The following is a 25,741-nucleotide window of genomic DNA, read 5'->3' on the forward strand; positions in this document are numbered from 1 at the left end:
TCCTCAGCATAGAGACACTGGGCCCCGGGACATTCATCCCTACCCACGGAGGGGTTAACATCCAGCTGCCAGCTCAACATCCCTGGCAGCCCTGCAATGGCAGCGGTAGTGCTACATCTCACCACACACCGTGGGTGGCGTCACAGACATTTTACAACCAATCCCATATAAATACGTCCCCTTTTATTCGGAGTGTCCGTGTGACCCCCGGGTTCGGAGAACCCCTCGAGCCGCACCGTAGATCCGGGTCCGAGCAGCACCGGCTGCTGGGACGGGGGCGGCACAGCAACATTTGTAAAGAGAGCAATTTTGTAATTCTGTCAGTCAGGACCATGGCTCGTGGCTGGGTAGGGTCATACTTCCTCTTTCTGTCAAGGGTTTGTTGGATGGAGAGCTGAACGCTTCCATGTGAGATTGTGGACATGGTTGGTGACAATGGTGTTTGTGGTCTTGCAGTCACAACCTCTATTTGCGGGGAGGTCAGTGGCAATGTTGTTGCTTGTGAAGAAGAGGCTGAGAACCAGCCAAAGCGGGAGCAGGACGAGGCTCTGATCTTTTTTGGCTTGTCAAGTATGCATTCCACTGAATCGAGTGCTTTGTTTCCAGATGCTTCATCATGCAGGTGGTGCTCAAGCTCAGAACATTTTGTCCTCACGTTAAGCTCTGATGGCACAGTTTGCAAATCCCCCGTATCCTGTTGGTAGGACATTGTTTGAAGAAATGCCACCCCAGGGAGGTCTTTACAGCAAGTTTAGGTGTGCTCATTTCAATGTTGCAGCGGGCAGGGGCAGCCGACGTACTGGTTTGGGCTCGGCAACTGTCCTTTTGCACCCTCCTCCCTCTATGGCTGTGTTGCTGGGGAAGCTTGACTGTCACCTCATCGTCCGAACTGGGCATGTCATTATGATGTCCTTCAGTCCATGTGGGGTCTAAGCCCTCATCATCCTCCAGACACTCCTCACTCCTTGCCAGTATGCACATCGTGGACATCCGCAGCAGTTGTCACCTGTGTTTCATCATCATCGGAGCCGTTGTGTGGTGCTCTGTTGACCGTGTGCATTGGCCCTCCCATGGACTCATTCTCCAACAGAAAAAGTGATTGGGCATCAGAGCACTCAGTCTCATCCACTTCTGGGACAGGGACGGGTGGATGGGAAATGGAACCCCAGGCAGCAGAGTCATCAAAAAGCATTAGAGGCTGCTGAATGCCTTGTGGCTCAGCCTCAGACAGTTTGGCTGATTTGCAAGGTGGTGAGGAAGACGGTTGCTTATGGCCCGCAGGTGCAAAATCTTGGCTTTCTGCAGTGGACTGGGTGGAAGAAAATGCAGAAGAATGTTCTGTGCTCACCATCTATCCAGCAATACTTAGGCATACGGAATGAAATATACTCCCCTCTCACCGGCGTGCTCCTCGGAAAGGTGTTTCGGTTGGTGGCATAACAGGCACAGGCTCAGCATGTCCTCTCCTTGCAGCCGCTACACCAGCACCTCTAGCTGCACCACATCCACGGCCGCTATTTGATGATCTCATGTTTATAACTAACTACTTTATTCCACAGGCTGTGTGGCACAAAGAAAGCAGGCAACTAGGGTGTGATATTTTCCCAGGGTGGAGCAAACAGTGTAATGTGTAGTTTGCTTCCACGTTAGTGGGCATGACTGGCTTGCTTGGTGGTTATGTTACCACCCATCCACTATAATTATAACATCAATAGATTGGTGCCCCCAGACCCTCACTTATAGTATAAAAAACTCCTTGTCCATGGGGACTTTATAAAATAAAGTTTATTCAGTCTGGAAACATCGGGCAATATTTTGCACACTCCCCTATCACATGAGGGAAATGACGTCATATCTGGAAAGAGACCATACATTTTTACATCTTCCTTTGTTCATGCCCAGAGTGTATGATTTGCCTCCGAGTTAGTAGGTGTGACCAGCTGAGCAATATTACATGGCTGTCCTCTCCGCTATAAGCTATATGGCTGTGTGCAGTTCCTGCCACATACGAATGTATGAGCTGATTTCAGGTTACTCCAACAGTCAATCACAGATGCCCATTCTCTGTGCCGATGCCTGTGATTGCCTGACATCACAGTACTTTAAAAATAAATAAATCATTTAAAAAAATGACATAGCGCTCTGCAGTATTTTTGATTCTCAGTAGAGATAAAGCGGATGGCTACAGGTTGCCACCCCCATCTGCCTGGCTTTACCTTGTCTTGCAATCAAAATTCAGAGAAGCCCAATATTTTTTTTTTAATTATTTCAATAAATATTTTTTTAAAAAATTGCGTGGGCTTCCACCATATTTTGATGGCCAGCCAGGTAAAACCTTGCAGCGGGGGGCTGGAATCCTCAGCGCAGGGTGGCCCAAGCATTTTGGGCCTCCCATGCTAAAAAACGCAGCCCATAGCCGCCCATAAGAAATGGTGCATTGTTTCTTAGTGCCATTTTCACGTGCTTTACCGGCTCGCCCAGCGGCCCTGATGGTGGTGGCATGCTGGGTAATAAAGGGGTTAATACCAGCTTTGTATTCTCAGCTGATACTAAGCCCAAAATTCATGGTATCACGCCAAATTAGACATGCCCACCATGAATTTCTAGTAAACAGTAAAAAAAAAAAACACAACACATAGAAAAAAATGTTTTATTTGAAATAAAACAAAAAACATTCAGAAACTCCATCTTTATTATAAAAAAAATCCTTAGTCCGACGTAGTCCACAGGGAGAGCAATGTCAGCTCTGCTTCATTGCTATGTACAGACAAGTGTCTCTACAGAGCGAGAAGCAGGCTGACAGTGATAGTCAAAGTTCAATTGAGTCCATGGCTAAGCCATGGACTCGGGTGAACCCTTGACGTCACCGGGAATACAGCCGAAAAAAGCCGAAGACTGCCAAGTAAAGAGCAGTGCAGTGAATACCGCTGGAAGTTAAATGATCTGACCCGGAAGCAGAAGCGGCTGAGAGATAGCGGGTCTGCAGGACGCGTCGCTGGACTGGTAAGTATAATCATAATGTTTTTTAATAATGTGCTTTTTTTTTTACAGCCCCTGGACCCGAACTCGACCCGAACTGTAACTCGGGTTTCCAAGGAAAACCTGTGTTCGGGACCTTGTGCACGAATACTGTGTGTTTGGTAAGGGTCTAGAACTTTACAGTTCGGGTTCGCCTATCCCTATTTATAACCCTTTTAAATTGATGGACAGCAATAATTGTTTCTCTAAGATCATTACTGATGTCTTTCCTCCCTAGCATTATTGTGTTAACACACCTGAGTGCTTCAGACACTAAACTGCCAAAACGTCTGCTTTTATAGCGGTGGTCACACTAGTTGATGAGCATTTAATTAACAGTAGCAATACAAATTCCACAAGGATTACAAAGCAATAAATTATCATTTTATTTTTTATTTTTTTCAAAAACCTTTGAAATCCCAGCATAGAAAACATTTTAAAGAGCAGGAACATCAGTCAGAAATGTTTCCAGCAACTAACTGCCCTCTATCATAGTACATAGTGATCATAGTACATAGTGTCAGAGCCAGGACAAGGTATTTTAGTGCCCCAGGCAGATTAAGCTGATGATGTCCCCTTCCCCCCCCGATGAACCCTCAGTGACAAGTTAATGGGTCAGAGATTAAGCTAAAAGGATCCCTAATGCATCCCTCTTTCCCTCCAACTACCATCAGCACATGAATACATCACAAGAACCACCATCAGTAAATAAATACAACTGCACCAACACCAGTACATGTATATGTCATCAGAACCACCATCAGTACATGTATATGTCACCAGAACCACTATCAGTACATGTATATGTCAACAGAACCATCAGTACATGAATACATCACCAAGCTTAGTACAGTAAGCAATTGTAATGTAAAGTGAGTCTCATATAAATTTGTATTTCATAGACCTACAACTCATAGTATGTCCTTAACAATGGTAAGGATAAACTGGGAGTTGTTATCAGTAATAATCAGACTAGAAACCACAGTACTGATGAGATGTAGTCAGTATCAACAAGTAACCTATAAAGGACATCTCCTCTGGTTGAGTCGTTTCTTGTTTAGATTCCATGATGACTTTTCACATCCACAGCTTTCTCTCTAAATGTCCTCTTTTCCGGTCATCTGCACAACATCCTGACACAATGCATTTCAAAATAAGAGTGCTGCTAAAGTGCCCTCAGCATAACAATATCTGTTCATATCATGATCTAAGTAAGTCTCCTATGGTATATGGCCTGCACAATGTCCGCCTTAATTATCTATATCCACCCCACTGTCTGCCATTATGAGAAATAACCGCTACACTGTCTGCCCTTATGAACTATATCTTTAATCTTGGCTGCTGCATCTCTACTGTTTTCCCTTACACTGTCTATATCCCCACACTGTGCCCTCGCCATGTTAACCTTTCTCCATCGTGTGCCCCCATTTCACACTGCCCCTTCTCCATATCCATTATCTGCCCCCTTTTGACACTATGCCCTCATACTGCCACCATGTTGTCTTCTCCAAATTATATCCCCTCCTCACACTGTCCCCTTATATGGTATGATGGTCACCATAGCTGTCCATACCATATGATATCTACAACTGTCCCCCAATATACAAAATGATGTCTGCCACAGCCCCCAAATCTAATGTCCCGCACAATTTCCAGTATAATGTTCCCTACAGTTTCACATACAATGTAATGTTCTCACAGCCAGCCCCTCTTGTAATGTCAGCCCCACATATGTCACCACTGCCGGCCCCATGTATAACCCCCGCAGTCAGTCCCAAGTATCTCCCCACAGTCAGCCCCTCTTAACCCCACAACCAACCCCTCTTTTCCCCACATCCTGCCCCACATATTTCCCCACAGCCATCTCCTCTTGTCATATCCCCCATTCATTGGCAAGTATAAGAAAAAAATCTATACTCACTTAATCCAGGTTCACCGTCTAGAGCAGATCCATCTCCTCTTCTATCCTGTACAGCAGTGGGCGCTGTATGGCACAAAGATGTCACTGCAGCATGCCGTCTGACATCCCTGCATGTGTACCGCCCCGCGGGCTCGGCTGCAACTGCCGAGCCGCTCGGATCCGTGCTCGTACTGTGGGTGGTGGCTCGAGCCTCTAACGGACCCGGGGGTCACGTCACTCTGCAAGGGAGTTGGCGCTACACGCGGGGACTTGGGTGAGGAGTTCCACGGCCAGGGCCACGGTGGTTTGGTTTGGGATGTAAGTTCGTGACGCCACCCACGGGTTGTGGTGATTGTAGACACCACCGCTGCGGTGAAGGTATGGGGGCTCCCGGGAGCGGTGTAATGGCGCAGCTAGGTGTTGACCCGGAGCCCGGTTGGCGAGGGCCGGGGTGCAGGGTGAAGTGTTGCGGTGCGGTGCGGTGCGCGGCCCGAAGGCACTGGTGTACTCACTCTGACACAACACACTGGAGTCTCTGGTAAACCAAACGGAGTGATGAACGGGGCCCACAGCAGGCTGCAGCTTCTCCCAGAATAGGTTGGTGGTTTCCGCCTTTCTCCTGCACCTCTGTGTGTAAATGTTTGACTCCTATGCCTAGACACCGGTTGTCCGCTCCACGACTTGTATATGCCATAGGAGCCCGTTTGCCCGCAGACACTGGCCCTTTGGGTCTCTATGCCTTGGCGGTGGCTTTACCCTGTATGGTTGGGGTGTTGTCTTCTAAAGGGACTTGTGTGGGATAGGTCCTTAAGTCCAGTCCTCAATCAGTTGATTTGACTCGGCCCTGTCGGTTCAGGGCTTTGTACTGGGTCTGAGTACCCCTCCTGGTGCTCCGGGTACCAGTCGGTTCCCCAGTTCGGTACTGGCGGGCCACCGCCCGACCCCGGTCCCTACGGTTCCACCGGCAGTAATCCCAGCTCCTGCAGGCAGCCACCACTGTCTGCCTCCTTGCCAATGGCGACTGGGCTCTGACCCAGCCACCTGGTAGTCTCTTGGCAGGCCTGGACACAGGACTGCCCGTGAACTTGACTGCTCACTACCTCAACTTGAACCTCACTGTGTGTTTTCCCGCCTCCAGGTCTGTGAACTCCTTGGTGGGCGGAGCCAACCACCTGGCTCCGCCCCCCTGGTGTGGACATCAAACCTGGAGGGTGGTGACAAGGTTTTTAGTTTGACTGATGTCACCTAACCGGGAGGGGGTGTGGTGTTGTGTGTGACTACCTGGGACGACCTGACTAGTCCAGGGCGTCACACATGCACGGACTTTAATAGGGTGCAGCCGGAAGAGTCCTGCATTCTGTTGGAGTTCCCGACAGAGCAGAGAGCTGATTGCAGCTCCTCTTCTCACAGCAATTATATTCATGTCTGATAGACGCAAATACCATAGAGTACAGGGGGAGGGATCAACAGTCGGGGTTCAGGCAGAGATTGGGGTGACACTTCTCTTTTCTGGGCCTGCGCTGCCTCCGTTACTGTGCTGAATGCCTGTGTCTGGATGCAGGTGCAGGGTGGAGGCAGACATTCGGCAATGTCGTTTCTTTTCTCTCCCAAAGTGCGCCTTTCTTGGCGAGGCAGGAGGCAGCATTCTAAGCAGCTACCTACCCTACCCTGCCTACCCCTGCCCTAGCCCTCAATGTGTGCAGAACATCTCTCCAAAACAAGTGTGTGTTTTTAATCCTTAGGACCACATCGTTACAAAGTAATTTAGATTAAGTGAAAGTTGTAACAAGAGAAATTTCCCTTTTTTTTCCCTCTTTTTTTAGGAAAAAAGACGTGCTGCCCCTTGGGGTGTGATATCGGATTCTATCATAATTAATATAACTCATATTAATACCAAAATTGATGACAGTAATTTATAAGTAACATCAATATGCATAGAAGAAAAAAAAAGATATAATAGTAATAATAATAATAATAATAATAATAAAAAAAGTTGGTTCCATATATCTTTAACATTTGATTAGCAGCACTTGGCAGCTGCTAACTCTCTTCATTCTAAATCATAGAAGTAGTAATATACTAAAATAGAATGTGTTACCAGTTTTGGCTACTAGCTGGGGCTGGCAAAACGCACGTATCCTCATCTATCATAGACCCAAGACTATGAGTACGGAACAAGCAACGCAATACAATTACTACACTATGTTACAACCTAACTGGCTTCCGCTAACAGGATGCCGCGCTCTGGCTGATAAGGCCAACGCTACGCCCTACAGAGTGCGCACCCAATACTGACTCACGGTACTGACTGGATCAGTCCAACTCCTAAGGTTTCAGTCCTGGTGTCGGCTTGGTCTTCCTTCTGACTTCTAAGTTGGGCTTCGCCAGCCTTGTGTGTATTTGTGACGCCCTGGCAAAACCAGGTAGTCTCAAACAGTTCATATCCTCCTTGTCACCATCACCAACCCGCACTTAGGCATAACACACAGCAATTAAACCCTAGCCACCCCCTCATGATAATAAGGACACACCAGTGGGAAGGATCAGGCGGATGAGAACGCCCACCTAGGGGTCCTGAGGTGTCATAGGCGGGAACACAACAGTCTAGTTTACACAGTTCTAGTGGAAGTTGAAGTCAGACAGATCAAGTTCAGGCTTTGAAGTGTAGAGAAGTAAAGTGGAGAGCTGACAGCAGTATAGTTAGGGGTCGTAGCCCTTGGACTACCAGGCTAGGTGGGAAACAGTGAGCAGGGCCACAGGCGATGGAGATCCGGTCGCGGGAGACCTAAAGTGGACCGGGGCAGGTTTGTAGCCCGCCGGTACCGACAGCGGGAATCCGGTCCGGAAACGTGCACAGTCAGGCTGCCTGGACCCTAGGGCGAGGAAGGTTGCAAGCCCCTCTCCAATTAACCAGCCGCGGACAAGGTTCCAGACTTTGTCCCATTAACTGCCCAGATAGAGCGAAACGGAAGCCCAGTGCGGGGGATAGGATGTCCGTCAGAACCCACTGAAATCCTAAGGGTCAGCTTTCATGGGCCACAGCTCCCAACACATACAGAACCGGGAGTGGACTTCTCTGTTCCATGCAAAGTCGTCCAAAAGGAAGGAAAAACACAAAGTGCAGGAGGAAGGGATACCTGTTCATTAACCTGGGTGCGGGGCCCGAATGCACCCTCCTAAGGCAGCCGGCCACTGACAACTTGGTTTACTACTGGACTTGTGTGAAATTACTGAACTGTGAGTACACCATTGTCCCCCAGTCCAGCCCGGAGCGCCACCTCCAGCAGCCATCACTCCCGTGTTCCATCCTCGGGCCCCGGGACTACACCTTCCCTACCCGTGGAGGGGATCCCATCTTGCTGCCCCGCTCCATCAGCCCCGGGCGCCCCATCACCAGGCAGCGGCGGTGCCACCATCCCTCACCGGAACCCACAGGTGGTGTCACAGACACAACAACTCCCTTGTAAATATCTCCTTTCCGATGGTTGTGAGGACGGACGGACGTGCGAGCCCGGGTCCGGTCACCACTCGAGCCGCAGCAGTAACCCAGATCCGAGCAGCCCCAGAAGCGGCAGCGGCCCCCGCCCGCAACATATTCTCTGCTCAGTTTGGTATTCACACCACTGAACTCAGGGGTCACTCACGGAACAACTGCAGTAAGTTTCTTGCATCAGTCCCGTAATTCTTTCGATACCGCACAACTCCAAGCTTTTACAACTGGACGGCTTCTCTCTTGTACATGTCCTGTGACACTCACACACACCCGTCTCTGCCTACGACACGCACAGTCCTCCTGTCCTTTTCCCACTCTTTTTAGCCAGATTAAAGCAAGAATCCAGCTATGTAAGGGGGGAAGAAACAAGAAGCGCCGGCTTAGCCAGCCCAGTCCATGGGAACAGGAACAGGGGTACTGTCTCTTAAAGTGTACCCCGCTTGTAAGGATACCTCCTACATGGGTGTGGTTATACTAAGCAGCAGAGCTAAGCAGAGAACAGGTAGATCTGCAGCAGATAAAAGGGTTGTTTTTTTTTTTCAAAATTACAGCAAGCAGCCCAATAAGTGACACATCGCTGGAATCAGGGTCTCTGTCTCTATATCATTCTGCTCTTAGATGGGGTAGGAAAAACCTGCTTACAGATTCTCACATTTTTCACACACTTCTTTTGCCTAATTTTTGGTAGTAATGACTTCTGTAATTTTTCAAGTTTTGTTTATCTGACGCTGTATTTACCTTATTTTAAGACTAAAGCCTGCTTTACACACTTCAATAAATCCTTCAATCCATCGTCGGGGTCAAGTTGTAAGTGACGCACATCCGGCATCGTTCGTGACGTGTTTGCGTGTGAAACCTACATGCGATCGATATTGAACGAAAATACGGTGATCGCATACACGTCGTTTATTCCTCATACATTGGACGTTTGGTAGTACGAAACTAGTCAATTGAAACGTGTGACATCCCTCATACGATTTTGGTGTCTGAGGCTATGTGCGCAGGTGTGCGCTCTGCACCGCAGCTTAAAAAAGGTCCGCTTCAGAGCGCAGCTGAAAAGCTGCGTTCTGAAGCGCCTCACAATGTCTGTCATGCACTAATCTCTGTCAGTCCGTCACTATCTCTGTCCCTCTCTCTCTGTCCATGTCAGTCTATCCCTCTTACCCCCTCTCTCATATACTCACCGATCCCCGATCTCCAGCGCAGCGCTGCACGGCGTTCACACTGCTCCGGCGGCTTTTACTGTTTTGAAAATGCCGGCCGCCCATTAAACAATCTGGTATTCCCTGCTTACCCCGCCCACTGGCGCCTGTGATTGGTTACAGTGAGACACGCCCCCCACGCTGAGTGACAGGTGTCACACTGCACCCAATCACAGCAGCCGGTGGGCGTGTCTATACTGTGTAGTGAAATAAATAATTAAATAATTAAAAAAAACGGCGTGCGGTCCCCCCCAATTTTAATACCAGCCAGATAAAGCCATACGGCTGAAGGCTGGTATTCTCAGGATGGGGAGCTCCACGTTATGGGGAGCCCCCCACCCTAACAATATCAGTCAGTAGCCGCCCAGAATTGCCGCATACATTAGATGCGACAGTTCTGGGACTGTACCCGGCTCTTCCCGATTTGCCCTGGTGCGTTGGCAAATCGGGGTAATAAGGAGTTATTGGCAGCCCATAGCTGCCAATAAGTCCTAGATTAATCATGTCAGGCGTCTATGAGACACCTTCCATGATTAATCTGTAAGTGACAGTAAAAAAACACACACACATGAAAAAATCCTTTATTAGAAATAAAAAACACAAACACATTCCCTCATTACCAATTTATTAACCCCCGACAAACCCTCCATGTCCGGCGTACTCCACAGTCCTCCAGCGTCGCGTCCAGCTCTGCTGCATGGAGGTGACAGGAGCAGCAGAAGACACCGCCGCTCCGGTCACCTCCACGCAGGTAATGAAGACAGCCGCGCGATCAGCTGATCTGTCACTGAGGTTACCCGCGGCCACCGCTGCATCCACCGCTGGATCCAGTGACAGCGGGTAACCTCAGTGACAGATCAGCTGATCGCGCGGCTGTCTTCATTACCTGCGTGGAGGTGACCGGAGCGGCGGTGTCTTCTGCTGCTCCTGTCACCTCCATGCAGCAGAGCTGGACGCGACGCTGGAGGACTGTGGAGTACGCCGGACATGGAGGGTTTGTCGGGGGTTAATAAATTGGTAATGAGGGAATGTGTTTGTGTTTTTTATTTCTAATAAAGGATTTTTTCATGTGTGTGTGTTTTTTTACTGTCACTTACAGATTAATCATGGAGGGTGTCTCATAGACTCCTGACATGATTAATCTAGGATTTAGTGGCAGCTATGGGCTGCCAATAACTCCTTATTACCCCGATTTGCCAACGCACCAGGGCAAATCGGGAAGAGCCGGGTACAGTCCCAGAACTGTCGCATCTAATGTATGCGGCAATTCTGGGCGGCTGCTGACTGATATTGTTAGGGTGGGGGGCCCCCCATAACGTGGAGCTCCCCATCCTGAGAATACCAGCCTTCAGCCGTATGGCTTTATCTGGCTGGTTTTAAAATTGGGGGGACCGCACGCCGTTTTTTTTAATTATTTAATTATTTATTTCACTACACAGTATAGACACGCCCACCGGCTGCTGTGATTGGGTGCAGTGTGACACCTGTCACTCAGCGTGGGGGGCGTGTCTCACTGTAACCAATCATAGGCGCCGGTGGGCGGGGTAAGCAGGGAATACCAGATTGTTTAATGGGCGGCCGGCTTTTTCAAAACAGTAAAAGCCGCCGGAGCAGTGTGAATGCCGTGCAGCGTCGGGGAACGGGGATCGGTGAGTATGAGAGAGGGCTGCTCAATTCAGTCACTCGGGGGATTAGCGGTCACCGGTGAGCCCTTCACTGGTGACCGCTAATCAGGACGCGGCACAGACAGAGCCGCAGCATGACCGTGAAGTCGGGTGAGGTTCACCCGAGTTCATTCTGACAGTGCGGCTCTGTCTGTGTCTGCTGTCATCTGCCATTCAGCTCTGCTACATGGCTGTCTGTGTCTGCTGTTAGCGGCCATGTAGCAGAGCTGAATGGCAGATGACATAGTAAAAACGCATCCCTACACATTACACACGCTTGGCAAGTCAATAAATAAAAAAAAAAAGGGTGCCCGATGCATACGTCACAGAACACATGATCCAAAGGATCGCACACAAAATTGATCAATTTAACATAGGCTACTAACGCACCTGTGACAGCAAATGAACGACCTACGTGCAATCTCATTCAATCGCATATGCGACCTGGGCATGTCACATCGCATACGAGATCGCATCCCTAATTGTAAGGTGTAAAGCTGGCTTTACTAAAATTTAAACGGTGTACTTGATTTTTTTCTTGACTCTATATATGGCTGTAACTATATCATACAATATGTCCTAGATTAGTTTCCATGTCCCATATTGGCAACACAACAACACTACATATCATCACAGTGTCACATCACGTCGTATGTACACACTACACTAAAGCATCATTTTTTTTCTATTACACTGAAACATTTTCATGTAATTTTGCTAATCATTTGTACAATTTGTTTCCTGCACATTACTGGATTCTGTAGTAAAATAGCAGAGAAACAAAAAACTTTACCTGGAGCTGTTTTTTCTGGATATGTTAGTGGCGTAATATGGAACGTATTTCCTTTCATAAGGGGAAGTTTTGTGTGTAAAAAAACCATAGAAATTCCATTAACGTTCCAATGTAGTAACATGTTTCCCCTATAACTATTAAAAACCGCCCACTGGACTCCTAGGTTTAAAAAAGCAGGGATTTAGATTAAAATACAAGTTATACTAAAAACTATATATTTATCTTGTCAACTCCTATTGCTCTATAACATGATGCCGTCAAATCAGACGGTCCGCTGTAATGTTTTTGCTAACATGATGTCTCATAACAGTCACCTGTAATGCACTCCTTTACGCGATTGTCCAGGATTACCAAAAAAAGGTCTGCTTGTTCTCTAAAACAGTTGCATTTGTAATAATTGGGGCTGAAATGAAAAAACATACAACGTCCCATTGTCAAAAGTGATGGTATTTCTGGTACATTGTTTTATCCAATCCCAGATACCCTACGTTGATATTCCTAAAAATATCTAAAAGATCAATTGTCAGACTCAGATTGCCCACCCCAATGTAGTCCCGGGTCAAGTAGAATATGTAGACCCCCAACTGGAGTCATCGGAAAACCTCCTATAGGGTATTATTGTCCACCTACCCAATCAAATATTTTCTTTGAGTATCTTGGAACTCAATTGCCATTAGAATGTAACAATTAGTTTTGGCTCAACTCAACTAAATTATCAAACACTATCTACCAAGTTATCCTACATACGATAAAGATGGGCAAGGTCTAAATACCATGAGATGGATTGATTGCTAATCTTTACTACCAACTGGTGTCTAATATATAAATGTCCGATGGAAGAAGTGACTATAATGTATCTTTGTATGGCAGATGTCCCCGGGTTGAAGCGCTTGGGGCCATGTTTCTTGTCGGTTTCTGGCCAATTTGTATGCTTGTCTGCCTCTTCCTCTCCATTTCTCTTTTATGTGACTGGGTTAATAGGCTTCTTTTATGGATCCTTGTTGCCTTTTTAGAATATAGTGATGGTTTGGGATTATTCTGTCATCTGGTTTTAGTACTAGAGCTAACCTCCTACAGTCTAAGGTCACTCTTGCGAAACCCAGTCATGACCTGCAGGGCATTACATGTATTTAGTTTGTTTTCAATTAGTATTAACCAAAGTGTCATATGTTAAACTACTGAGAACCTGAGGTCAATGATAAACAGAAAGGAACACATGAGATCCATAAATCATGTTTCAAAGACCTAAGAAAATGGAGGAAACCAGCAGGCGAAAGATATCTCATATCTATTTATTATCTACCATGGTGAAGTCGTCACTGGCAATAAAGTACAAGTAATACAATAGGGTCATTATTATTATTAATAACGCTTTCTATACAGTCTGGTTCTTTAATGTAGTGTAAAATGTCTGCAGCTGCCAAACTTACTGGGAAGGTAAAACTCTCATGGTATGTGTCGTAGCTAATAGCGGTTTATTTCAAAAAGTTAACAGGGATGAATACATTTCAAAGTATCTATAAGAAGTTTCAAAGTATGTGTAAAATCTGTAAGTGTTAATGTAGATCAGCGGTCTCAAACTCAGCTGGGTATATGGACCGCACATGGAAAAAAAAATAATTTGGTGGCCGCATTCCTTGCAGGACAAAGTAACATTTTTAGTGATACCATATTTTTTTCTATACACCTTTGAAAAACTTTTTCTGAACATTTTTCACTTGTTTGCTTTATTTTTTTTTAAATGGCATTCATCATATGGGTTATGGTATGGTTTTATAGCTTGGGTTGTTACGGATGTGGTGAAAACAAATGTGCACTTTTTTGTTTGTTAATATTACTTGATATATAAAAAAGCATTTTTAATGGTAAAAAAAAAATCATGCTTTATTCAGAATTTTTTTTTTACTTTTTACATTTTATCATCATCTTGTAAGTAATATTATTTACAATTAGCACCATATTGTAATTTTGGCCAACATCTTGTAATGTCCTCTATCCTGTAATAATGTGCCCATCTTTGTCCCCATCCTGTCGTAATAAGTGCATCATTGTCCCCATCCTGTAGTAGTGTGCTCATCCTTGTCCCCATCCTGTAGAAATGTGCCCATCTCTGTCCCCATCCTGTAATAAAGTGTAATAGTGTGGCTCATCTTTGTCACCATCCTATAGGAATGTTCCCATCCTTGTTCCCATCCTGTAGTAATGTGCCCATCCTGGTCCCCATCTTGTAGTAATGTGCCTAACCTGGTCCTCATCCTGTAGTAAATGTGCCCATCCTTGTCCCTATCTTGTAGTAATGTGCCCATCCTGTAGTAATGTGCCCCATCCTTGTCCCCATCCTGCAGTAATGTTCCCATCCTTGTCCCAATCCTGTAGTAATGTGCCTCATCCTAGTCATCATCCTGTAGTAATGTTCCCGTCCTTGTGTCCATCCTGTAGTAATATGCCCATCCTTGTGCCCATCCTGTAGTATGGTGCATATTCTTGTGCCCATCCTGTAGTAATGTGTCCATTCTTGTCTCCATCCTGTAGTAATGTACCCATCATTGTCCCCATCCTTTAGCAATATGTCCCATCCTGGTCCCCATCATGTAGTAATGTTCTCATCCTGGTGTCCATCCTGTAATGTGCCCATCCTTGTGCCCATCTTGTAGTAATGTGCCCATCCTTGTACCTGTCCTGTAGTAATGTGCCCATCCTTGACTCAATTCTGTATTCATGTGTCCCATCCTTGTCCCCATCCTGTAGTAATGTTCCCATCCTTGTCCCCATCCTGTAGTAATGTTCCCATCCTTGTCCCAATCCTGTAGTAATGTGCCTCATCCTAGTCCCCATCCTGTAGTAATGTTCCCGTCCTTGTGTGTATCCTGTAGTAATATGCCCATCCTTGTGCCCATCCTGTAGTATGGTGCATATTCTTGTGGACATTCTGTAGTAATGTGTCCATTCTTGTCTCCATCCTGTAGTAATGTACCCATCATTGTCCCCGTCCTTTAGTAATATGTCCCATCCTGGTCCCCATCATGTAGTAATGTTCTCATCCTGGTGTCCATCCTGTAATGTGCCCATCCTTGTGCCTATCTTGTAGTAATGTGCCCATCCTTGTTCCCATCCTGTAGTAATGTTCCCATCCTTGTCCCAATCCTGTAGTAATGTGCCTCATCCTAGTCCCCATCCTGTAGTAATGTTCCCGTCCTTGTGTGTATCCTGTAGTAATATGCCCATCCTTGTGCCCATCCTGTAGTATGGTGCATATTCTTGTGCACATTCTGTAGTAATGTGTCCATTCTTGTCCCCATCCTGTAGTAATGTACCCATCATTGTCCCCATCCTTTAGTAATATGTCCCATCCTGGTCCCCATCATGTAGTAATGTTCTCATCCTGGTGTCCATCCTGTAATGTGCCCATCCTTGTGCCTCTCTTGTAGTAATGTGCCCATCCTTGACTCCATTTTGTAGTCATGTGTCCCATCCATGTCCCATCCTATAGTAATGTTCCCATCCTGGTGCCCATTCTGTAATGTGCCCGTCCTTGTCCCCATCCTGTAGTAATGTGCCCATCCTTGTTCCCATCCTGTAGTAATGTGCCCATCCTTGTTCCCATCCTGTAGTAATGTGCCCATCCTTGTTCCTATCCTGTAGTAATGTGTCTCATCCTGGTCCCCATCCTGTAGTTATGTTTCTATCCTGGTGCCCATCCTGTAATGTGCCCATCCTTGTCCCCATTCTGTAGTAATGTGCCCATCCTTGTCCCCATCTTTTAGTAATGTTCTCATCCCATAGTAATGTGCCAATCATTGTGCCCATCCTGTAAGATTGTGCCTATCATTGAGCCCATCCTGTAGTAATGTGCCCGTCCTTGTTCCCATCCTGGTCCCCTTATTGCAGCAATGTCCCATCCTGTAGTAATTTCCCCTAATATGCCGTTCTTCACATACACATAAAAATAAATAAAAATTATTTTTCTCACCTGTCATCTGTTACCTCAATGTCCTTTTTCTGTTTCTTGCAGCTCGCAGGCACATAGATCCCGTGACATTTGTGGCCAGTGCAAGGGTCCGCCGCTTTATTTCAGTTGAATGAATTGCCGACGCTGCGCAGAGAAGCTGGTTTATGTAGTTGTTATCAGCTGTGTAATATCAGCTGACATCAAGCCCAGAGATTAGCAATAGATAAGTGTCTATCAGACACCTCCATTACTAAGTCAGTAAGTGTAAAGTAAAAAAAAACACACACACACACACACACACAAACACATAGGAGAAAATAGTTTATTTGAATAAAGACTCCTCCACACTATCCCTTGTTCACCAATTTATGAAAAAAAAAAAACAATAACATGACGATCCAACATAATCCATTATGTAGTGGTTCTACAATGTCCCCTGAATCTGTACTCCAACCTAAGGAGCCTTGTTCTCAGAAGGAAGCTCCATAGGTTAATCCAGGTTAGCGCCAGACATAGAGTTTCTTACCGTATGGCGATGTCACCATGTGTGAGAAACGTCAAGTCTGACGCTGATCTGGAGTGACCTACAGAGCCTCTTTTTCTGAAAATGGTCCAGTTCCCCATAGACTTCCATTATTCTCATTACTCGAGTATTGGACCCTCTCGATTCAAGTAACAAGCACTCAAGCACTTTAGTGCTCGCTCATTACTAATTACTGTTACTAAATCAGCGGCAGTATATTATTTTAATAAGCATTTGGTGGCAGTACTGTATGATACTGTTATTGCAGCAATAGTATGACTGTATTATTTGGCCAATGTATGGTACGGTTACCGTACCTATGATGCTAATAATCTAATTTCACCCTTCACCATAGTAAATTCATAATCTTGATGCTCTAATTCCACACAACATGTTAAAACTTATTTTGGTGGGAACAACAGTCTAATATGTAAAGTCTGTAATTCGCCATCCACTATTTGAGTGGTTAGTTCCTCTTCCCAGTGTTGTTTAGCCTTCAATTGTCTAAGGGTTTGCCATTTCTAAATTATAAGCCTGCCTCTCTGTTGTATGTAGTTTGAAAAACAGGAAAGCCGTAGTTGAGATAACAAGACCCAATCCCACGTCCTACCATCAAGTCGGCATTTCAGATTTTTTGGGGGCTTGAAAATGAGAAAGTACACTGCAATTTTACCATTACATTGGCTATCATGTACATTACATTACACTGACTATCAGTGACCATTTAATAATTGTATGGTACAGATAGCCTTATAATGTATGACGTTGCAGTACATTGTATATATAGGTGCAAGCAGGTTCTGCACATTCATGCCGGTCCAATGGTAAAATATCACCCTTCAAACCCTGCACTATTCATAACACAAGAGGGCAGATTTACTAAACCTGTCTAATTTTTAGCTCATGTAAGCTTAGACTAGGTGTGTGAGCTGGATGAGAAGTGAGAGGTAAGTTCAATATGGACGTGCTGTTCAAGGAGTTTTGATGCGAATGGGAGTAGCAATATGGGACGATAGCGGATGTCGAGGTTTGGGCAAGGGATGGCTTATTCAGGATTGGTGTGATAGTTATAAGAGAAAGGGAAGACATAAGGGGTTCACATGGGAAATGAACAGATGGGAAGAGATATATCATTATTTTCTTAGACTGTTCCCTGTTCCCTCCAACCTAGCAGCATTGTAACCTGTATGGCAAACTTCCTTCTGTAACCAGCCCTGTATAACGCTATTCACTAATATGAATGTTTAAAAAATTACTTCTAAACCTCTCTGTCCGTATGCTAATTAGGTATATGACCAGTCACAGAGACATTAGTTCCCCTGATTAGTCGGCCCTTTATCCATTTTATCACTCCTCTGTGGGTGTAATAACATGATTTTCACAACCTGGCGTCATTGCCAGCTCCTTGAAATCTGGTGCATGCATGCGGTTCATTTTGGCTGTGTCACTATGCCTTTGAAGCCGGGTTACACTTCTTGACTTTATTAGGACCACTACGTATGACCAGAAATTCAGAAGACGGCTCATGTACATGTTTTCTGAACTTCTGGTCATGTGCAGTGCGCAAAATGAAGCTGTGAAGTGTAACCCGGCTTCAAAGGCATAGTGACGCAGCCGAAATGAGCCGCGCGCAGGTGCAAGATTTCCAGGAGCTGACGGTGACGCCGGCTAGTGGAAATCATGTTACCCATAGGGGTGTGATAACATGGAAAAATGGCCGACTAGTCAGGGAAACTAACGCTTATGTGATAATCACAGGCCTAATTAGCATAGGAAAAGGGAGGTTTCTAGGTAGTTTTTTAAACATTCATATTAGTGAATAGCGGTATACAGGGCTGGTTAGGAGGGAATTTGGGCATAGAGCTATGAATGCTACTGGGGTGGAGGGCATAGGGGACCTGACAGGCTCTCTTTAACTTTCAACTTGTATAGCTTGTTATACGGCAACATTTTATTCTTTCATATAGTGGTAAGTGTCCTACACACGACAAGCGCATCAACCTTTTAAAATAGACCAGAAGATCCGACTGTTGCACCGAAACCATTAATCACAATTAAAGATAATTACATCATGTAAATGACCTTTAGAGACTGTTTTCAATTGACAATAATTGCTGCCATTGTGAATGAAACTACTCAGGCATGTTAAGACTCTCAGTCATTAGACCCTGTGGTCCAAAATTTGATTTGCCAGATTTGCTTAAATTTGGTGATGAAATTTGATTTGCTTCAAATTTGTTTGAATCAATCGAATTTCTGGTAAAAGTTGTTTATATTGCTCTGAGGTTTCTCCATACTCCATAACATAAAAATAAAAAAAATATCACCTCACCTCACCTCCCTGACTCCTCATGTCTCCACCCAGCCCTAAAATGTCTCGCTACACTCCTTTGGCTTCAGTTTTTTCATCAACTTGATTTTTTTTTCTGATCAGTTTCTCAAAAAATCACAGACAGAAAATATTTTTATGGACATATTATAAAACCATAATAGATCATTAAGATTATAAGTGATACATGTTTACAGCTCATAGTTCTGATATGAAGATATTAGCGGCATTCGATGTAAAATGTAAAGTTCCTTCAGCTTCAAAACTGTCATGGACGCCTTAATTCTTTTTTAAGGATGGGGCAATAAAGTGCCCTATTTTAAGGGATTGTCCTGGAATTTCTGATCAGTTGGCAACCCAGGCCTTCGGTCCTCTTCAGGCTTTGGCGCCTCTGGAGCTCACTAGGCCTCCCGCAGCATTATGTGCATCAACTAGCAACATCATAATGTCTATTGAGGCCTAGTCAGGGCCAGAGGCTCCAAAGAGTGAAAAAAGCTAAAGGCAGAACTAGAGAAGACTGGAGTAGGATGAAGGTAGCAGTGCCAGGATAGGTAAGTGGCGTGGCGAGGTAGGTTTTTTCCTGACTTATTAATCAAAATGGTGGTCAGTAGGCCACAATTTTGCTTCATTTGAGCTAACTGAATCACAAAAAGATCTAGATTTTGCTAATCCAAACTTTTTCTGAAATGTATAGTAAATTAAATTTACCCTCGATTCATCTCTAGTTTTGAATAAAGATATCAGCTTTACTATGTCAGCGTAGACACGAATGGTGAAACTCTCACTATTGTTATAACAGAACTTTTGCCTCAACAATGATGCTATATAGTATACTATATAGTATTAGGAATAATCATATTATAAATCAGATCTTAAGAGCATGTGGCTCCAAATGTCTCATTTTAAGATTATTTCTTGGCTGCACGTAGTGCTCAATGTCTAACTTGTGTTCAAGGTAAACTGTATAAAAGTGGCATTGGATTTCCACTGTATTAGAAATTCCCTATAAATACCTTGCTTACATCTATTGACCTTGCAGCTTCTGCAAAATTGTGTCTTATTAAAAATAAAAATAGCAACAAAAAGAGTAATAAAAATCCTCCAAAAACTAAGTATTACTTACAGCAAAGATGGCCTGCAGTGTGTACATCGCCCAGGCCAAAAACTAGTACTCTACCAGGATACAGCTAAACCCCCACTAAGTGGAGGCATCACAGGTGCAGGAGGAGCAAATCACACACACACCTCCATGAAATGGAGGGGACGATTGCTAGATGATAAAACTGCACACTGATGGCTTGTATAGCGCGCTGTTCACACATGCAGATACACAGTCACAAGCCCGCAGACTATTAAGTGACGCCCATACTATTAGATCAGGCGGGCTGTCAAAACGTACTCCACCAGTGTATCATACATGGACAGAAACTCTAATATGCAAGGCCCAACAGAAAGGGGCCTGGCTGTAACCTGTACAAAAAATATGAGTTTTTAGTTGGTATTAATGGCCATAAAATGGAAGCCTACAACCCTCGTCACGGGACCTCATGCTTGTAGGTCCCTGCACTAAATATGAAAATAGCAGCAAAAAGAGGATTATATCCTCCAAAAATTAAGTATTACTTACAGCAAAGATGGGCTGCAATGTGTACATCGCCCAGACCAAAAACTAATACCCTACCAGGATACAGCTAAACCCCCACTAAATGGAGGCATTACAGGAGGTATCACTAGGAAACACACAGCCAACCATTAAACCCTAGTCACCCCCCTTAGGGACAGATAGACACACCAGTGGGCAGGACCAGGTGGTTGGGTCACGCCCACCCAGGGGTCCAGACAGCTCGGGGGTGGGAAAGTAAGTCAGATCAGTCTTGGAGTTCAAGGACAGAGGAGTGTGAGTTGGAGGTCAGGCCTGTGTGTCAGGCCTGAAGTTGACTGACAGGTGCCAGGGTAGGAGCCCTGGTGCCTTGGCTAGGAGGCAGACAGTTGTCTCCATCATCAGGAGATGGGAAGACGGCTCGGTGGAACCGAGGTGGACCGGGCCAGGGTTGTAGCCCGCCGGTGCCAATACGGGGAACCGACCCGGAAACCGTAGCACAAAGGGGGGTACTCGGACCCTGAAGCCAGGAGCCAGAAACAAGTGGAACTGGTTAATTAACCGATTGAGGCCAGGACTAGAGGTCCTGTCCCACCCAAAGTCCCTCATAGAAGACAACAGCCCACCGATTAGGGATAAGAAGTCACCGCCAGGGCCCATAGATCCCATGGGCCAGCGTCTGCGGGCACTTCTCCTTAGGCCACATCCAGCCGGGAGCGGACTCCTACGTATCAAACTGGGAAGTCTTTTCTACTTAAACAGTACAGGAAAAGGATAGAGACCACCAGTCGGGTGGGGGATCCCGAACGCAGCCGGCCACGGCATCGGCAACCACCACCTTGGTTTACCAGAGACTTGTGTGTTTTACTGAAAGTGAGTACACCAACACCCCCTGCAGTGGTCATTCCCCCTGCACCAGAGCCATCGGGTCTTGGGGCTACCATTCCTGCCCATGGAGGGCTTAACATCTTGCTGGACAACATCTCCCCCGGGTGCCCCATAACAGCAGCAGTGATGTCCCACCTCACCACACACCGTGGGTGGCATCACGAACCTATTACGGCCTCGCCCATACATCTACGTCCCCCATTTTATTCGGCGTGTCCACAAGACCCCCGGGTCCGGAGACCCTCAAGCCACCACCCCTGAAGGTCCGGGCCCGAGCAGCGACCGGCAGCTGGCACGGGGGTGGCACAGTAGAACTTATTAAAAATAAGCAAGGCATTTGCAAACATTTTTAATGCTACAGTAAGAAGTCGCTGAGACTTTCATGAAGAGAGAGTCTTAAGGGTACTTTACACGCTGCGATATCGGTACAGATATTGCTAGCGAGCGTACCCGCCCCCGTCGGTTGTGCGACACGGGCAAATCGCTACCCGTGGCGCACAACATCGGTTACACCCGTCACACTACTTACCTGCCTAGCGACGTCGCTGTGACCGGCGAACCGCCTCCTTTCTAAGGGGCGGTTCGTTCGGCGTCAAAGCGACGTCACTAAGTGGCCGCCCAATAGCAGAGGAGGGGCGGAGATGAGCGGGCCAAACATCCCGCCCACCTCCTTCCTTCCTCATTGCCGGCGGGACGCTAGTACAGTGAGTTTCCTCGTTCCTGCGGTGTCACACATAGCGATGGGTGCTGCCGTAGGAACGACGAACAACCTCGCTACTCACCTGTCAACTATTTTTGGTGTTGGAGTGACCTCTCCAATAACAACGAATATTACCTCTTTTGCGATCGTTTTAGGTCGCTCAGAGGTGTTACATGCTGCGATGTCACTAACAACGCCGGATGTGCGTCACTAACGACGTGACCCCGACGATATATCGGTAGCGATGTTGCAGCGTGTAAAGCACCCTTTAGAGCCACACGTCAAATGCTCTGTTATCTAGGACCCCAGCCCTAGAGTATAATTCCTCATTCCAAGGGGTTTTGCTGTTAAAACAAACATCCAATCAAGACATATAGATCCACCAGGCAGGGGATCCAAACTGTATAATATGCTTCAAAGAGAACCTCCTGTAATACCACATTACTCCTGCAGTGGGCGCTGCTTACTGCTTGCAACAGGCTGGAGCAACATGATAATAGTTTAACAATGGAAATGCTATGGTCTTCAATTGCATAATTTTGGCAGCCATATTGAGCTTACCATACACTCCTTCAACCTTTCATTAAACGTCAACTCTTGATTTGGTCAAGCATGCATAAATTCTGATTTGGCAGAACATGGGGAGAGGAAAATGATCAAGTATGTTGGAGACCAACAGCCTGATCCTTCTTTTTACTGACCTTTAAGGCCACATGTCAGGGCCGGCATCAGCAACCGCTGCACCCAAGCAATTGCCGAGACCCTGGTCGGCAGGAGTGGTGATGTATTCTGTGACCCCAAGGCTAATCTCCAGGGGCCGTAGTGCTCGGATTGGCAGCTGCACTATCTTTAAATCCACACTTGCACACAGTGTTCACTGATGTTACAGCCAGGACCCGCCTCTCACGACGCTTGCGTCTGCCTAACCCCCTGAATGCTGTGATTAATGTGATCGCAGAATTCAGGAGGCAGGGAGAAGGATTGCTTACCTCTCCCAGGCAATCAGGTCTCTGTAATGCGATCACAGGGACCCAATCGTTGCCATGGCAACCCTGGGTTGTCACCATGACGATCCCAGGTTACTGAGCTACGGAGAGCCTAACACACCATGCTGGATCCATGGTGTGTGAGGCGAAGTGTCAGTGCTAGAACAACTGACATGCTGCTTCTTTTTTCAGCACCAAAATCTGCAAGGAAAAAAGAAGCAACATGTGCACAGCAACTCAGGATTCTCCTAGACTTTGCTGAGATGCATTTTTTCCTTGCAGTTTTAGCACCCCAGGGGTCGGGGAAAAATGCTTGTCACCGGGTCAGTGAGGATCAGGGGATGTCACAGGTGGCTCTGCCCAGTTTCGTGACCCCAAGGTGTACACTGAGAGAGATGAGTGGATAAGGGTGATGGAGGAGGTTGATTTCGTGACGCCACCTGCCGTATGCTATTACTACCATCCGCCGTTGCTGTCGCTGTCCTCCAGGGCGGATGGTAGTAATAGCAAAGATGGTTTCACTCCCCACAGGTGGAGCGGACCCCTGGGAGTATGATAAGGACTGTAGTGGTGGTGGGGGCCGTTGGTGCCGAGGCACGGGGCGCTGGTAATAAGAGTCCGAGTCAGTTGCTGCAGTTCCAGGTTGTTTTACTCATTGTTATGCCGCGAGTCCGGGTAGTACCGGTCACCCGCTGTGATGGGCCCCGTCGACTTCGGATAAGTTGGAAGAAGCCTCCAGTGTTCGGAAATTGTCCTTTCGAAGAGTTGCCCCTCCAGTAGTGAGGAACCCGGGATAAGCATTCCGCTAACGCCACACGCCTCGTGAAAAAAAGAAAAAGGAAGAAGGTGGTGGTGTCGTGTCACCAGAACTGAAGTCCCGGGTAAACTGACTGAAGATTGTTTGACGTTGCTCCTACTTCTACGCCAAGTGGAACCCGCCCCCAAGGTGGCTGGCTTCAGTGACCGGGAAAGTCCCATGCATCGTGATGGTCACCCCCGTATCCACCCTGGGCCATCCCCCCAGTGGGAAGGCACCTGACTGACCTGACTGTATGTAAAAGGTGAATGTGGAACACCGGTAATTAACCCCCCCTTACCTGAGGCGAATACCGTTCCTTAATTAAGGTGCAATACTCTGGCGACTGGAGCCTCAGGGGCGCCACACAGTATTGATTAAGATCTGCAAACAAAAAAAAACGCATGAAAAACAGCAATAAAAACAGAATGTGTTCACATAGCCTTAGGTTCACTCTGGTCCGCAAATATGCTTCAGAAAAGTTATACAAATCAGTTGCAATTTTTTGTAGTGAGTGCTGCGTGTAGTCAGATTTGTCAGTGTTGGAGGTTATGGAATATCAATTAAATGATTTGATTCCTAGCGTTGTGCAAAAATAGGACTTTGAGTAGGCGTTTGTGTGTGTGGAGAAAATGGTAAGCAGAGTTTTTCATTAAATATATTACGGGCAAGTGTAGGATTTACAAAAGCCCTGAATATAATCAGGAGTCAAATACAATAGGCCATAAATTGTGTGTGACAAGTCAGGACACACATTATTTCTGCAGAGATGTCAGCTCCGTATTCTTTTCTTCATTTAATGCTATTAATATTTTTTACTAAAAATAGGAACCAATCCTAACGAGGAGAGGGAAAACATTTGTAAAAGATTTCTGTCTCCCATTCTGTAAAAAAAAATTGAAAAGAAATTATATAGAGTTGAAAGATCCAAGCAGGGCTTTTGAAGGGCGTATTTTTTTATACTTTTCATGTACTATTTTTACTAGCTTCCTATCAACGCCTCTTTTGTCTGTAGGATAATGCAATTAATTTCTCAGCAACCCTAGGAGCGGCAGGTTAAAGGTTAACGAGAGAAGTCACGGAATTCTGGTAAACTGGTGCAGTGAGTAACATTTCTGTCTGTAAATATTGGCTTTACAGGAAGCACTTATTGTATCTATGTAGCCATTGGAAATACAGCAACGTGGGCTTGTTAGGCTTCATTGTTTTAAGACAGGAGGAAGTGTTATTGGCAGAGAAATGTGGGATGTCACAAAGCTAAACATAGGGAAAAACGAGAAGAAATGACATTTCCATTGTGATTATTGTGAGAGTTCCTTTAGCCAGAATTTGACAATGATCCAAAATCTTTATGACTGTGCGGTCTATTTTTTATGAACTTAAGACTTCTTCAGACTAATTTTTTTAGGATAGGAAGTATCCGTCAGACAGCTACCAGGGGCAGCCTCGCTAAGCTTACCATAAACCACTCCCAACGTTTGATATATGTGAACCTTTGGTCAAGCATGCATAAAATCTGAATTGGCAGAACATGGGGAGAGCAAAACGATCAAGCATGTTGGAGGCCAACAGCCTGATCTTTCTTTCTCCTGATCTTTAAAGAGGACCAACCACCAGGATTTTCCTATATAAACTAAAGCCAGTGCTATACTGGTACTATCATGCTGATTCTATACATACCTTTACTTGTAAGATTGGATGGATACTTTCTGAAATATAGGCAAGTAAAGTTTGTGAAACACACTGTTACTTGACTGTAAGCTGCTGCAGAATATCTAATAAGTGGGTCAGGTTTTGCTAGTTATTCCCTCCCCTGTCTGCCTGCCTGACCTTCCTCCCCCATGTCCTTCCTCTCTCCTTCTTCTGTAATAACACACAAGGGGAGGAAGGTCAGGCAGGC

The 25,741-nt window shown here is 45.9% G+C and overlaps 1 long non-coding RNA gene across 1 annotated transcript in view; it reads right to left on the bottom strand.

The window, feature by feature from the left end:
* LOC142295641 (uncharacterized) overlaps positions 1–24,229 on the bottom strand; it is a 65,162-nt gene extending 40,933 nt beyond the window's left edge. Inside the window, exon 1 of the long non-coding RNA XR_012751507.1 lies at positions 24,143–24,229. This is a non-coding gene — a long non-coding RNA (uncharacterized LOC142295641). The remainder of the gene's footprint in view (positions 1–24,142) is intronic.
* Positions 24,230–25,741: the final 1,512 nt, after the last annotated feature.

Source organism: Anomaloglossus baeobatrachus, chromosome 3, assembly GCF_048569485.1.
Source record: "Anomaloglossus baeobatrachus isolate aAnoBae1 chromosome 3, aAnoBae1.hap1, whole genome shotgun sequence".
Lineage (NCBI taxonomy): Eukaryota > Metazoa > Chordata > Amphibia > Anura > Aromobatidae > Anomaloglossus > Anomaloglossus baeobatrachus.